The sequence below is a fragment of the Humulus lupulus genome, chromosome 1 (genome assembly GCF_963169125.1).
Source record: "Humulus lupulus chromosome 1, drHumLupu1.1, whole genome shotgun sequence".
NCBI lineage: Eukaryota > Viridiplantae > Streptophyta > Magnoliopsida > Rosales > Cannabaceae > Humulus > Humulus lupulus.
Genome location: NC_084793.1, coordinates 96,994,620 through 97,011,726, shown reverse-complemented (window position 1 = coordinate 97,011,726; position 17,107 = coordinate 96,994,620).

Here is a 17,107-nt window from a genome sequence, read left to right as displayed (position 1 = left end):
CTGGATTTGCGTCTATCCCCCTTGTGTTGACTATAAACCCTAGAAACTTTCCCGAAGAAACTCTGAAAGTGCACTTTTGAGGATTTAACTTCATGTCGTACCTCCTTAGTATGCCAAAACACTCTTCTAGGTCAGATACATGGTTACTGACAGACTTTGATTTAATGAGCATATCATTGACGTACACCTCCATGTTTTTCCTAATCTGATTAGCGAACATTTTGTTGAATAATCATTGGTACGTAGCACCGACATTCTTCAACCCGAATGGCATAACTTTCTAGCAGTAAACGTTATGCTTAATCATGAAGCTCGTATGCTCTTGGTCTGTAGGGTTCATCATGATTTGTTTATATCCAGAGTACACGTCTATTAAAGACATGAGCTCATGACCAGCAATGGCATCTGCCAACTGATCAATTCTTGGTAATGGGAAACAGTCCTTAGGAAAGACCTTGTTGATATCGGAGCAGTCAATGCAAGTTCTACACTTCTCGTTTGTCTTTAGGATGAGAACGGGGTTAGCAACACAAATCGGGTATTTTACTTTCCTGATAAATCCACATTTAATTAGGTGAGCTACTTCTTCTTCTAATGCTTCCGACCGTACTCTCCCCGAAAGCCTTCTTTTTAACTTTGCAGGCACATTCTTGTCCAAGTTCAAAGTATGTATTATTATACTCAGGATGATTCCCACCATATCTACATGCAACCAGGTGAAGATGTCCAGGTTCTTCCTCAAGAATTCGACCAGCTCCTTCTTTCTTTTAACTCCAAGATTTTTCCCAACTTCAACAACTCTTGAAGGTGTTTCTGGGTCGATATTGAATTCCTTGAGTTCCACCACATCTTTGAGCTTAGATCTATCTTCGCATATTCCTAGATCAATGTTGTCTTGTTGGGCGACCTTGTTATCTCCTTCTTAAGATTCTTCTGTCCCATGGGTAACTTCCATTACCCGGGACTCCTCACCTTCTTCGGATATGACCATTGCTTGCTGGCTAGGTTGTGATTTTCCCTTCATGGCTATGTTGTAGCATTCTCTGGCAGCGAGCTGGTCTCCTCTTACTATTCATATACCCGAAGCTAAGGGGAACTTCATTGCCAGGTGTCAGATCAAGGCAATAGTTTCAAACACCATCAGCAATGGTCGTCCTAAAATCGCGTTATACGCAGTTGGACAATTGATTATAATGAACTCGAGTATTTTAGTAATAGCTTATCATCCCCTAGTGTGACCGTCAGTTCGATTGTCCCTATGGTCTGTAGAGTCCAAGAACTTTACTTAGCTAATTGTTTAGTAGTATTATAGTATGTTTAGTGTTATCATTGTTACTTTGGATTTTTGGTTCAGACCGGGAGTTATTTGGACACTCATAGTAGTACTTATAGATTTTCTAAGTTTAACCTATAGTTTAAGAATATTAAGTATAACCTAAGGTTTGATTAATGTGTCTGATATTAAGGAATATATTATTATATTATAAGGTTTAGACATCAACCAATAGGATTTTAAGCACATGTTTTGAATGGTAATTAAGGATTTAGTATTTTTGAGGATTAAATTAAATAAGGGTAAAAGTTTGAATGTATAGGGTCAGTCAGCAGCTTTGAGCACGTTGAGGGCTTAGTCAAGGCTGTTTACTCCATTCAAACTCAGCTAAAAATGTGTAAATTCGTGTTTAAATATTCAGCGTATGCCGATATATCGCAGCTATAGGGGGCGATATGTCGCAGCACGTAGATACGGAAAACACGAATCGATGCACGGTCGCCTCGGGAACAAAGGTCCAGGCGATATATCGCCTATAGGGGGCGATATATCGCCTCCACCAGCATGAATTCAAATACATTTGAATTCTTTTCCCTTCAGCCATTCAAACTCCTTCAACAGTCCAGCATCTTCTGAACGAGTCTTCAGCCTCTGCTGAACGATTATTCAAATGATTTTCACCTAAAAAGCCATTATTTTTATTCAAGTAAAATCAAGATATTTTCATTCCCAAACTCTATAAATAGGACCTAGTACCCAGCCATTATTCACCATTTGCTCTAAGTTCAGAGGCTGCTAGTGTTAAGTGAGTGTGAGAGTGTAAACACTTGGTTTGGGGAAAAACTATAAGCTTAAACATCATAAGCTTATCAAACACTTGGGAAGTGAGTTCTATAGTATTTCGGTGGAGGTTAGATTGATCTTGCAATCTTTGAGGTAAACCCAAAACTCTAGTCCTTTCTGTATTCTATGTTATTTCTTTTCTCAAAACCTTCTACTCAGTCCCCTAACCTTATTCTTATTTTTGGTTAGGGAATCCAAGTTCTTAAGCACTTAAGTGGTGGTAAGCATATTTTCGTTTAATGGTTTAGTCTTCCTATTCTCTTTCATTTCATCTCCTTTCTTTAGACTCACCCTTGTTCATTGTGGTTTTAGGAGTGTTCCAAAAGTCCTAACTCAGTCCATTTTATCCCGGTAACTTTGGTAAGGAAAATAGGCTAGAATTAATATGTTATGTGCTTATGTTATCTATATGTTTATGTTATTAAAAGTGTTATGATATGTATATGTGTATGTAGGCTTGGGCATATGACCCATATGACTAACAAGACCCCAAATGGGTTATGGGCATATGACCTACTTAGCTAGTAGGACCCCATTAGCCCCATGGGCATATGCTTGTTTAGTCTATGGGACCCCAAGTAATAATGGCCATTATAATAAGTGTATGTTATATGTATTATGTTAAGTCTTTATGTTTTCTTATGAAATTGTGTATATGACTATGTGTTAGGTTTTTCCTTGCTGGGCATTAGGCTCACTCCTTTCTGTTTATGTGCAGGAAAATAAGCTTAGAGGCGGTAAGATTCGTGATGCTTGGGAGGATGTGTATCGATGATGAATGGAGTCAAGGGGCCGAGCGTTATCGATTCGAGGATGTAGTCTCCTTTTATGTTTTTTATGGTTTTACATGTATTTTCCGCATTATTATGTAATGTCTTTTATTTTTAAATCATGTTTTGGCTTTAAAGACAATGGGATCCCAAAATCCTTTTTAGTATTCTGTTTATTTGTAAATAACTCTTATTTTGCAAGTTACTCAATAAATTATGGTATTTTCGTAAAAATGTAAGTTTTATGTATAGTTTCGATAATGGTCCAATTAGTCTAGATTAGTGGGTCATTACAGTTGGTATCAGAGCAACGGTTCCTTCACATGAAGTTCTCCTCGATACACATGCTCAAAGCTCCGAATCGGACCGCCAAGTAAGTGTTTAAGTTACAAGTTACAAGTTACTTTGTCTATGTGTATAGCTAACAACTTTAGTGTTTATGTTTCAGTTAAAAATGAATGGAGCTTTAACCTACCAAGATATCCGAGCCATTAAGGCCTTAAAAAGAATAAGGGAGCCAAGAAACACCGTAGGAGCCCTAGAAAGGATTACTCGAAGGTTGCTTTTGTTTCACCAAGCAATAGGTGGCCTTCAAGAGGCTAAACAAATAATGCTAAGATCAACGGAACAATATGTATTTGTGATTAGGTTGTTTAAAGATTTCCATCCTGTAATAGCAGCCTTAGAAGAAATATGGGAAGAAATGAATGATGAGGATGAATCACCATTAGCAATGAGATACTACTTCCTCTTAGTTAGGTTCACCGCAAAATTTGAATTTCAATTCACCAAGGAGCAAAAGAATAGGATTCTCACAAACCTTCCTAGAGGGCATTTTGATGCTCATGATAATGATGACTATGAGGCTATAGATGATGATATGTTAGATGACGGATCAGATGTAGAAGATCCCGATTTTTAGATTAGTAGTTTTTATTTGTTTTATTTACTTTTATGTTATGATTGTAATAAGTGAAATTGTTTTCCAAATGAATAAACATGCTATTTGAATATCATGTGTGAGTTTGAATTTTTTTTCACAATCATAATAAATACTAAATAAAATGAATAATGACTGAGTTCGGTGAGGGTGGATACGAATCAATGAACCTGGTTTCCTTGTTGAGAGTTAGGGGGCCTTAGTAGTGGGAACGATTTTACTGATCCCAGCCCTCCCTCAATATGGTTAACTTTGGAACAAAGATAAGTTTCGAGCTTGAGAATTAAGTCATATAGGATTATTAGAAACACACTTAGAAAATAAAGATGACTTGTTTTTCTAAGTATAGAAACCCACTCTAATAATAAATAAAGACCTATATAATTTTTCATAAAAAAGTCATAATAAATAGGTCCGAGATATGTTTGTTTTAGAATAAGTTTTTGCCTTAGAGCCTATTAGGAAAAAGTTCTAACATGTTTCTTTTAACTGTTAGAACTCTGCTACGATGTCTCTCCGAAGATCTGCTCGCACCAACGGGAACGCTTCCAACGATGTTCCAGCGAACAATGCGGTCCCTACCGTTCGCCGAAGGAGAGTGCGTGTTACTGCTCGCCGCAATGCGCCGGCACAGCCAGCTGACAACACTGCAGAGATTGCCAGACTGCGACAGCAAGTCGAGGAACTTCTGCAGCAACAACGCCAACAGGCTCAATCTCAGCCTCAGCCTCCGCCACAGCCGCAGCCGCAGCCACAGCCAATGGCCCCAGCACCCCAACAAGTTGGTCCATATGGGGGATGGCCTATGACGAACTACGCTCCTTATCCTGTACAGCATATGGAGCCAGTGTACGAGAGGTTCCGCAAGCAGCACGCTCCGAACTTCGAAGGGACTACGGACCCCTTTGAAGCAGAAGAATGGCTAATGAATGTGGAGCCGATCCTAGCCCACATGAACCTCAATAATGCTGACCGCATATCCTGCGTCTCATCTTTACTCAAGAAAGATGCCAGGATATGGTGGGATTTGGTCCAGCAATCCCACGATGCTGCCACTATGACGTGGACCCGATTTGTGGAGCTCTTCCACAAGAAGTACTACAATTCAGCAGTGCTTGCTACGAGAGTTGAGGAGTTCACCAATCTGAAGCAAGGGAACTTAACAGTGGCGGAATATGCTCGTCAGTTTGATCGCTTAGCCAAGTTCGCGGCAGAGTTAGTTCCGACCGATTATCTGAGGGTGAACAAATTCGTGAGAGGACTCCGACCAAAGATTGAGATGGGGGTGAAGCTAGCAAACCCGGGAAACACTTCATATGCCGACGTTCTTGAGACGGCAATTGAAGTAGAAAGGTTGCAAGCCAACGTGAGCAAAGAAGAAGCCAGCAAGCCGGAACCTAGGCAGCAGAGCCAACCTCAGGCCAGTCGGAACAACAATCAGTCCAGCAACAGTCAGTCCAACAACAATGGTAACAGACAGAAGAGAAGGCATCCTGACAACAAGCAAGCCGACAACAATAAAAGGGCACGACCAAGTAATGGGGGAAATAGGTCGGGCTACGTGGAATACCCGCCATGTGCCAAATGTCAGAAGAAGCACCCCGGAGAATGCCGTGCCAACACCAAGGAGTGTTTCAACTGTGGTCAAGAAGGGCATCGTAAAAGAGACTGTCCTCAGCAAAAGCCGGAAGGAAAGAAGGACAAAAAGATGGTTCCTGCTCGGGTTTTTGCTTTAACCCAAGGAGAGGCAGATGCTAGCAACAAGGTGGTCACAGGTCAGGTTTCCATCCTCAATAAATTATGTCATGTATTATTTGATTCGGGAGCCACCCATTCGTATATTTCGTTAGGAATGATAGATAAACTAGACAAACCTAGTGAAAGATTTAGAACTAGGTTTGCAACTGAGTTGCCTTCGGGCAAAGTAGTTCTATCATCACGAATTGTACGAGGCGTACCAATCAAGATTGAGGACAAGGAACTAGAAGGAGACCTGATAGAGCTGGTGATCAAAGACTTCGACGTCATACTAGGCATGGATTGGCTAGCACGGCATGGCGCAACGATCGACTGCAGACGCAAGAAGGTGACATTCGATACTCCTGACGGCCAGAAACTGTGCTTCATGGGACAAGCTTCAGGACTACGCACACCGTTAGTATCATCTCTCAAAGCTCAGAGAATGATGGAGAAAGGATGTCAAGCATTCTTAGCCAACATCACGAATGTGGAGAAGGAGACATCACTCAAAGTTGGAGATGTTCGAGTCATACAAGAATTTCCAGAAGTTTTCCCCGATGACTTGCCAGGATTGCCGCCAACTAGAGAAATAGACTTCACGATAGAATTAGTACCGGGCACCGAGCCTATCTCTAAGGCACCATACCGGATGGCACCTACGGAACTCAAGGAGTTAAAGACGCAGCTACAAGAACTCCTAGACTTGGGTTTCATTAGGCCAAGCCATTCACCATGGGGAGCTCCGGTACTATTCGTGAAAAAGAAGGACGGAAGTATGCGCATGTGCATAGACTACCGTGAGCTGAATAAAGTAACGATTAAGAACAAATACCCGCTACCTCGGATTGATGATTTGTTTGATCAACTCCGAGGCGCGACTGTATTCTCTAAGATCGATTTACGGTCCGGGTATCATCAGCTCAAGGTAAAGGGGGAAGATATTCCTAAGACAGCCTTTAGGACTCGTTATGGACATTACGAGTTCTTGGTTATGTCTTTTGGTCTTACTAACGCGCCAGCGCGTTTATGGACTTAATGAATAGGGTCTTCAAGGACTACTTGGATAAATTCGTCGTTGTGTTCATCGACGACATTTTAATTTACTCCAAGGATGAAGTGGAGCACGAGGAACACTTGAGGATAATTTTGACGCGATTGAAGGAGCACCAACTCTACGCGAAGTTCAAGAAATGCGAGTTTTGGCTCTCACAAGTGGCGTTCCTCGGGCACATCATATCGAAAGACGGAGTTGCAGTAGATCCATCGAAGGTAGAGGCCGTGAAAGATTGGCCTAGACCAAAGAACGCGTCGGAAGTAAGAAGCTTCTTAGGGCTAGCAGGTTACTATAGAAAGTTTGTAGAGGGCTTTTCTAAAATAGCCACTCCACTCACCAACCTGACCCGGAAGCAACAAAAGTTTAACTGGAATGATAAGTGTGAGGAAAGCTTCCAGTTGCTTAAGGATAAGCTTTGCTCAACACCAGTACTTAGTGTCCCAACACCCAACGACAAGTTCGTTGTCTACTGTGATGCATCAAAGTTAGGATTGGGATGCGTACTGATGCAAAATGACAAGGTGATAGCCTACGCGTCACGTCAGTTAAAGGAGTATGAACAACGCTATCCAACTCACGATATGGAGTTGGCAGCGGTGGTCTTTGCGTTAAAAATCTGGCGCCATTATCTTTACGGAGAACGGTGCGAGATTTATACGGACCACAAAAGTTTAAAATACTTCTTTACTCAGAAGGAGCTTAACATGAGGCAGTGCCGGTGGTTGGAATTAGTAAAGGATTACGACTGCGAAATCCTATACCACCCGGGGAAGGCAAACGTAGTTGCCGATGCACTTAGCCGAAAAAGTTATGGGAACTTAGCAGCCTTATCCGGAATAGAAAAGCCACTACAGCAGGAGCTTATCAGTGCCGGAATAGAAGTGGTTGTAGGCAAGCTGGCTAACTTGTCTATCCAATCGAATCTGCTAGAAGACATACGGAATGGTCAGAGACATGATGATTCACTAGCAACGCACATGAATGCAGTCCGAGAAGGCAAGACTACAGATTTCTCAATATCCAGTCAAGGTTTATTGAGATATAAGGATCGAGTATGCGTGCCAGACGATCAGAGTATTAAGAAGACGATCCTAGAAGAAGCGCACAGTACTCCGTACTCAGTTCATCCAGGGTCTACCAAGATGACTCATGACATCAAGGCAGTCTATTGGTGGCCAGGGATGAAGAAGGACATAGCAGAGTATGTATCTAAGTGTCTGGTATGCCAGCAAGTGAAGGCGGAGCATCAGCGACCTGCAGGATTATTGCAACCGCTTAGCATACCGGAGTGGAAGTGGGACGATATAGCCATGGACTTTGTGACGGGTCTGCCAAAGACAAATAAGCAGCATGATTCTGCTTGGATAGTCATAGATAGACTAACCAAGTCGGCTCATTTTCTGCCTGTTAAGACTTCTTATACGGCAGACCAATATGCAGACATCTACATCCAAGAGATTGTACGATTGCATGGAATCCCCAAGACGATAGTATCAGATAGAGGATCAGTGTTTACGTCAAGATTTTGGAGAAGCTTACAAGCAAGCCATGGGTACTAAGTTAAGTCTTAGTACAGCTTTCCATCCTCAGACAGATGGGCAGTCAGAGCGTACGATTCAGATTTTAGAGGATATGCTACGCGCATGTGTACTTGACTTCGAAGGATCGTGGAACAAGTACTTGCCGCTGATCGAGTTCTCGTACAACAACAGCTACCATTCGACGATCGAGATGGCACCTTATGAGTTGCTATATGGAAGAAGGTGTCGATCACCGTTGCACTGGGACGAGGTAGGAGAAAGGCAGCTTCTAGGGCCCGAAGCTGTTAGACAAGCACAAGAAGCAGTAACGCTTATTAGACAGCGTATGCTTGCTGCTCAAAGCCGACAGAAGAGCTATGTGGATACCAAGCGACGCGATGTGGAGTTCCAAGTTGGAGATCAAGTCTTCCTGAAGATATCTCCTATGAAGGGTGTCAAGCGGTTCGGGAAGAAAGGCAAGGTCAGTCCCCGATTCTTAGGTCCTTTTGAGATATTGGACAAAGTGGGACCAGTTGCGTATAGACTAGCCCTACCGCCAGCACTAGCCGATAGTCACAACGTCTTCCACGTCTCGATGTTACGCAAGTATGTGTCAGACCCATCTCACGTCCTCAAGTACGACACCATAGCACTCCAGAAGGACTTAAGTTACGAGGAACGACCGATTAGCATCCTAGATAGGGGGATGAAGTAGTTACGGTCCAAGAGCTTTCCTATAGTTAAAGTCCTGTGGAGCAATAGTTCTAAACGCGAGGCAACGTGGGAGTTGGAAGAGGACATGCAGAGCCGGTATCCGGAGTTATTTGGTAAGTAAATTTCGAGGACGAAATTCTTTTTAGTAGGGGAGAATTGTAGAGTCCAAGAACTTTACTTAGCTAATTGTTTAGTAGTATTATAGTATGTTTAGTGTTATCATTGTTACTTTGGATTTTTGGTTCAGACCGGGAGTTATTTGGACACTCATAGTAGTACTTATAGATTTTCTAAGTTTAACCTATAGTTTAAGAATATTAAGTATAACCTAAGGTTTGATTAATGTGTCTGATATTAAGGAATATATTATTATATTATAAGGTTTAGACATCAACCAATAGGATTTTAAGCACATGTTTTGAATGGTAATTAAGGATTTAGTATTTTTGAGGATTAAATTAAATAAGGGTAAAAGTTTGAATGTATAGGGTCAGTCAGCAGCTTTGAGCACGTTGAGGGCTTAGTCAAGGCTGTTTACTCCATTCAAACTCAGGTAAAAATGTGTAAATTCGTGTTTAAATATTCAGCGTATGCCGATATATCGCAGCTATAGGGGGCGATATGTCGCAGCACGTAGATACGGAAAACACGAATCGATGCACGGTCGCCTCGGGAACAAAGGTCCAGGCGATATATCGCCTATAGGGGGCGATATATCGCCTCCACCAGCATGAATTCAAATACATTTGAATTCTTTTCCCTTCAGCCATTCAAACTCCTTCAACAGTCCAGCATCTTCTGAACGAGTCTTCAGACTCTGCTGAACGATTCTTCAGCCTCTGCTGAACGATTATTCAAATGATTTTCACCTAAAAAGCCATTATTTTTATTCAAGTAAAATCAAGATATTTTCATTCCCAAACTCTATAAATAGGACCTAGTACCCAGCCATTATTCACCATTTGCTCTAAGTTCAGAGGCTGCTAGTGTTAAGTGAGTGTGAGAGTGTAAACACTTGGTTTGGGGAAAAACTATAAGCTTAAACATCATAAGCTTATCAAACACTTGGGAAGTGAGTTCTATAGTATTTCGGTGGAGGTTAGATTGATCTTGCAATCTTTGAGGTAAACCCAAAACTCTAGTCCTTTCTGTATTCTATGTTATTTCTTTTCTCAAAACCTTCTACTCAGTCCCCTAACCTTATTCTTATTTTTGGTTAGGGAATCCAAGTTCTTAAGCACTTAAGTGGTGGTAAGCATATTTTCGTTTAATGGTTTAGTCTTCCTATTCTCTTTCATTTCATCTCCTTTCTTTAGACTCACCCTTGTTCATTGTGGTTTTAGGAGTGTTCCAAAAGTCCTAACTCAGTCCATTTTATCCCGGTAACTTTGGTAAGGAAAATAGGCTAGAATTAATATGTTATGTGCTTATGTTATCTATATGTTTATGTTATTAAAAGTGTTATGATATGTATATGTGTATGTAGGCTTGGGCATATGACCCATATGACTAACAAGACCCCAAATGGGTTATGGGCATATGACCTACTTAGCTAGTAGGACCCCATTAGCCCCATGGGCATATGCTTGTTTAGTCTATGGGACCCCAAGTAATAATGGCCATTATAATAAGTGTATGTTATATGTATTATGTTAAGTCTTTATGTTTTCTTATGAAATTGTGTATATGACTATGTGTTAGGTTTTTCCTTGCTGGGCATTAGGCTCACTCCTTTCTGTTTATGTGCAGGAAAATAAGCTTAGAGGCGGTAAGATTTGTGATGCTTGGGAGGATGTGTATCGATGATGAATGGAGTCAAGGGGCCGAGCGTTATCGATTCGAGGATGTAGTCTCCTTTTATGTTTTTTATGGTTTTACATGTATTTTCCGCATTATTATGTAATGTCTTTTATTTTTAAATCATGTTTTGGTTTTAAAGACAATGGGATCCCAAAATCCTTTTTAGTATTCTGTTTATTTGTAAATAACTCTTATTTTGCAAGTTACTCAATAAATTATGGTATTTTCGTAAAAATGTAAGTTTTATGTATAGTTTCGATAATGGTCCAATTAGTCTAGATTAGTGGGTCATTACATGGTCGTCGTCCCTTCACCTAAAAATCCCCATCTTTTCTAGGGTGGACCTGAAAAGGAAATTTACTGAGCCCCCATTTTCTACCAATATCCTTTGTACCCTTCGATTAGCTAGCTGAACTGTTACAACCAGTGAGTCATTGGTTGTTTTTCCAACCACTTTTGTTTTGATAACCGTTGCTCCGAGACAAATTCCATATCGTTATGAGTTTTCAGCTTCTGTATGTACCTCTTTTGGGCTCCATTTCTCGTGCCTGCCAAATGAGGTCCTCCGACAATAGTAGTTATATCTCCTCTTACTACTCGGGGGGGAGGGGTGTCAACTCGGTTCTCCTAATCCAACTGAGCCCTAGGCTGACCTATCAGAGTTTCCGGAGCTAGACGAGAATTCTGCCCAGTAGATTGATTAGGGAAAACTTGAATTTGGGCGTACTGGGCTAACGATCTAGCCCGAATGAGAGTTTCAATATCATCCTTCAGTTGTCAAAAATCATCAGTATTATGACCAATGTCATTGTGGTATCGACAAAACTTTGAGGGATCTCTCTTTACCCTCTGATGCCTTAATGGCTCTAGTGTCTTCCACGGAAGGTGATTAGAGTTTTCCAAGAAAATATGTCCCTGTTTATCCGTCAGGTCAGTGTCAGTGGCATAAATGGGCTTGAATTTTTCCATGGGCTTGTTCTTCCTTGTGTCTTTTTGGTCTCCCTCACCATTCCCTTTCCTCTTATTGTTTCCCGCTTGGTTATTCTGGGTAACAGGTTGAGCCATAGCTTCAACATCTGTCACCGCTCTAGCGGGCTGAATAGGGGCTTGGTTGGTTCCTGCAACAGTAGATCGTGCCTCCTCCAAGTTTATTCATTCTTGAGCTCAGGCCAAGAACTCATCTACACTTTTTACTCCTTTTCGCTGGAGCTCCTACCATAGATCGCCTGTTACCATGATTCTTGTTCTCATTGCCATGAGCTTGGAGCGATCATCAGCGTCTCTAACTTGCACTGCAATGTTGGTGAATATGCTCATATATGCTTTCAAGGAATCATTAGGTTGCTGTTTTATGTTGGCCAATAAGTCGGCCTCTACGTGAGTTTCCTTTGAAGCTCGGAACGCTCTCTTAAACTCGAAAGACAACTTCTTCCACGAGCTTATCAAATGTTTTTTGTACTTTTTGAACCACTGTCTGGCAGGTCTGATCAGAGTCATGGGGTAAAAAATACATCTTAGGTCGAACCCATCATTGTGGGCCATCATCAACATATTGAACATCCTGAGGTGGTCGGATGGATCTATGTTTCCATCAAATGTTGGCATGTTCGGCATCCTGAAGCCAATAGGATACGTAGCGGCTACAGTTTTTAAGGTAAAAGGTTCGAGTTCCTCATCTAAATCACAATCATCAATCTCTTTTCTAGATAAGAGCTTCTTCATTTGCTCATCCATCAAGGCCAGTTGCTCAAGGATTGGGTCTTTGGGCTCTAGGTTAGCTGGGAGTTGTTCACCAGCTCCCATCCTATTGTACGTGTTTGATGGGTTGTTTTCCCTCCAAGTTCTTACTTGGTTAGGCGGGACATTCCCATTGTCACATACGATAGATGGACCTCCCCCGTGTTGAGTATAAATCATATTATCATTGCGAGTTGGATACCTCTTATGTGAACTCAGATGATCACGCAGGTCGGGATGTGGTTCGAAATGAGGACTTTTTTCTGAACTAAGATGATTCCTCATGTCTCTTTCAGACCTGCCTCCACGTTGGATCCCCTTCCAGTAACTTCCATTTGATAAACTTAAAACCCACAGCTGAGATCGAGGACTTGGATTATCAGCACGTGCTCATGGGACGTAAGTGTCTTCTGACAGGGAGGATTTCTCCTACTATTTCCACGAATTGGGGTGTCTTTCTGTTGGCGTGGTGGTGTAGGATGTCTGACTGGCTATGGAAAATGTCTTATCGGTGAGGCTATCTTCGTCCCATCAAGACAGACTAAATTATCCCATCTCTGTTCTACCCTGATATCCCGAGTTCTCTGTGCCTGTGGTTCTGATTGCGGCGCATGTAGATTTGTTACGGTGTTTTGTCTCCGTCAATTTGTCCTAACTCGCCTTGATGGGTTGCTATGGACATTACTGGGAATCTGTGCCAAAGGAACGAAGCTAGGGGTCGCAGTTCTGACCAACCGACTGACATGTGTATGATGGTTCCTGTGATGATTAGTGGGCTTAGCACTCCGGTGATTTTGCTCTTAACGTACAGAGCTCGAAGTGGCGGTCCTGACAGAATTACTGCGATTGGGTCGATTATTCCCATGGGACCTATGGGACCCACTTTTCCTCTTTCCGACGTTAGCATCGGTTACAAGAAGGGGTAACCGAGCTAGGACTTCCTTGATTAGTCTGTTATCCCTGCCGAGATGGCTCCTTAATTGGTCATTCTCCATATCAATGGATGTTAGATATCCTGGATTAGGATTTGGTGGGCGTAAAGCTAAACTCCCAGTGTCGTCTTGGCCCACTTGTTGCTTCCCAAGACATTGCTGAACATCTAGGCCATTTTCAGTGGGAACGGCTGTATGGTGCACCTCTTGCCCACCAAGCTGTTCCAATTCGTTGTCATGCATTGATCTAGTAACCACCATGATGAACATTGAATGAAACTTGTAAAGGATTAAGCACTAATTTCCTTTCAACGAAAGCACCAAACTGTTGATGTAATTTTTCACCAACAGTAGAGTTAGAAACCTAATAAGGATATTAATGTTATTTGTAAACTGTAATGAACTTATTTGAACAATTTCTTACACACACAATTTTATGTTGTTCGGTGGTTAAAATCCACCTAGTCCACGAGACAATATTATTATTCTCTCACAATTTTTGCAGAGTTTCAGTATTACAAAAAGCAGTCCCCTTTCTTGTCCATTATCCCTGAAACTTATAGTGGAATTCCTTGGACAGGTTTAGGTAACCGTGAGTATAAATATGGTAAACATTTAATAAAGATAATTCTCATTTACATTGGGATACGATTGCATAACAGAAATTACTCATGTTATCTCGGACAATAAATGTGCAATACAGCCTGGACATTAATGAGCATATAGAGTGCTTCCGAGTCTTTTTGGATTCTTCACTATGTGTCATAGCCATATTTCCACGAGCTGAGCATCTTCATCGAGTAGGGGAACGAAGGGAATCCAAGCCTTAGTTCAGATTAAGTTCAAAGCGCCCTAAAGGGGATCTAGCCACTACATGTCTCGAACCACACCGTCATCCTAAGAGGCAACCTAATAATTATTTGATTGTTGTACTGCCAAGCCATAACTTGAGCTGCTCACATCATCATTACCTAGATGTTCTACTCGCTTGCTTTTTCCATAAATTCATGTGCCAACTGTACCCCTAGCTCAATGATTAAACCCGCGCTAATTTTTAGGGTACAGTAATAATATATATATTTCAAAAATTCTATATTTAAATAAATATATATTTTCAAAATTTAATAATTAATTCCAAAGTAATTATTCAACCTCAATTATCATATAATTGTATATTTGACCTGAAGAATAAAACTCTTCTCAAATTTCAAAATTACAATTTTACCATTGTATCAACTCTTAGCTTGATATGGTGTTGATAGAGCCACCCTGGGGACCTATGGACCTATAATATCAAGCTCCAATAAATATTAGATTATTAATCAAAGCTCTTTAATTAAATAATTATATTTATTAATCTCATGATTACTCCTTTATAAATATGGGAATGAAATCTTGATAATTATAGACATATATTTACAGAGTACATAATTAAAGAATAAAGTGTCCAATGATATTGCCATTACATACAACGTTAATATTCTATTAATGGTTCATAATTAAAAGGGAATAAAATAACTGTTTTACCCTTTTAACTATATCTTTCTCCTAGTGTACCATTCACTTTACTAGTGAAGGTTGTGTCACAACAAGTTTGCGACGTGAGTGCTCATAACCTTTTTAGTTCCCAATGTCAACCCAATATGGAACCACTATTCAATCTATAAGAAGGTATAGACTCCATATATGTTAAACTATGTCCCCAACCATATATATCATTGAGTCCCCAAAATAAATGTTCTTAGCATGATCATTCTAACTAACCATAACGCATGAATCAAAGGATTAGATGACATATATACAAGTTCATAGTAACCTCAAGATTAAGATCATTGTGTATATGATCATCGTTTCATGTGTTTGATTAATACAATGAAACGGTGTTTAAATAAGTAAATCACATCTAGTCCAGTTCTATATATCACTACATATAAAGTACCTTTACTAAAGTGTCCTACTAGACCAGTGACATGGATCTAGGTCGCTTGTATTAATAATTATAGGGAACTATACTAGCAGTAATTAATTAAAGTTTCCATAACTTTATTTTACTACGAACTGTTTTAAGTTCATTATCTCAATCTTGATCCTCTCATACCAATATGAGATTAAGACCACATAGATGAACATTGGAATTTTTTAATATTTACTTAATATTACCAACATAATATCGAACATAGACTATATATATAATAATTCAATTCAATTATTTAATTCATTTCAAAGCTTTGTCAACTACAAATGCTTTAAGGGCACTATTCCCAACAATATCACTTGCCCTAAAGAAAATTGTGGAATCTCTTTCAATGTGTTACTCACATTATCCTGAACGAAACTGTCTAACAAAATTTATGTATACAGTTTTGAAGCTATCTTCAAGATCGTTACATCACTTATGTAAAATTGTCTCAAATTAAATGATACTTCATTTCATGTGCTTTTCCCTTCTTGTGATTTCTCAATTCTTCCAGAATTTTTAGATCTCCATTGCTTTCGCAATGAGATACTAGTAGCTTATTCAAGTCTGAAACCCTTTCTAGAATGGCAAAGAACTCAACTAAATTGAATAGCCTATTTAACTGCTCAGTAGCTGTTACATTTCAACTTCTATGGTGGAATATACAATTCTGAAATGTCCAACACATTTAGAGATTAATGGGTTTCCTCCAACACTATCTGGTTTAAAATCAGTTCATCCTTTGGGATTTTAGGTCACTGCCTAAATACACAATTATATAATCTCTATTGTATTCAAGATACTCAAAGAATCAAATCTTTATAATTATTCAATGACTCAATCCAACATTTAATTGAAAAATGCTAACTATTCCCACTGCTTAACAAATGTTAATTTGAACATATAACATTCGATGCATTAAACAGTCCATCCCTGAGTTGTAGGAATATTTTCTCATGTCCTTCTTTTCTTGTAAAAGAATAAATGGACATTATTCTTTAGATAATACATCCTCCTGACCGAGAAGGAAAAATTCTTTTCTTGGACTTTTGTAAACTAAAGTATTTAAGGTTCTTATCTATATAAGTCGCTTGAGACAGTGCCAAAAGATTGATCTTTCAATCTCTACAGATTTTAATGTATAGAACATATTTGGCTTTTCCAAATATAATATTTAGAAATTTCAGCTAACCATTTATTTACTTTTGATAATTTCTCTACACCATTCCCAATGATTAGAATGTTATCAACATGAAGAATAAGAATCACAATAGAATATTTGATTAAATCAAAGATATTTAAGATCTGATGACTCATAAAAATCCAAAGGTGGATTTAAGAAGCCTTGCAAACAACTTTGCTCTTGATCTTTTATTTCTAATCTTTCTGGTTGAGATCTTCAAATGGTTTTTTCATGTCAGTCATTCAGAAAAGGCTATTTAGACATCCATTTTAATAAATCTCATAATCCATGCAAAAGGCAATGGATAAGAGTATGTAAATATATTTAAGCTTGGTTACCATAGAAGGTATTTATTCGAGTAATAAATTTCTTCATTCTAATTATAGCCTCATCTATTAACCTTACTTTGAACAGTCTATACTTTCCTCTGTTCTCCTTTTCATCTTGAATATCCTGTTGCAAACTGAAGTTTAATGAACTTTAGCTGAATGTTCAAGAATCCAGATGTCATAGGAATTCCAAACTCCATTTCTAGATTCATGGTGTTTCAACCATTATTTTCTATTAGAACATTTCATTACATACTAGTATGTGAATGAAATATAGTTAGATTGTGTTACACACAACCAACTAAATTTTATGTT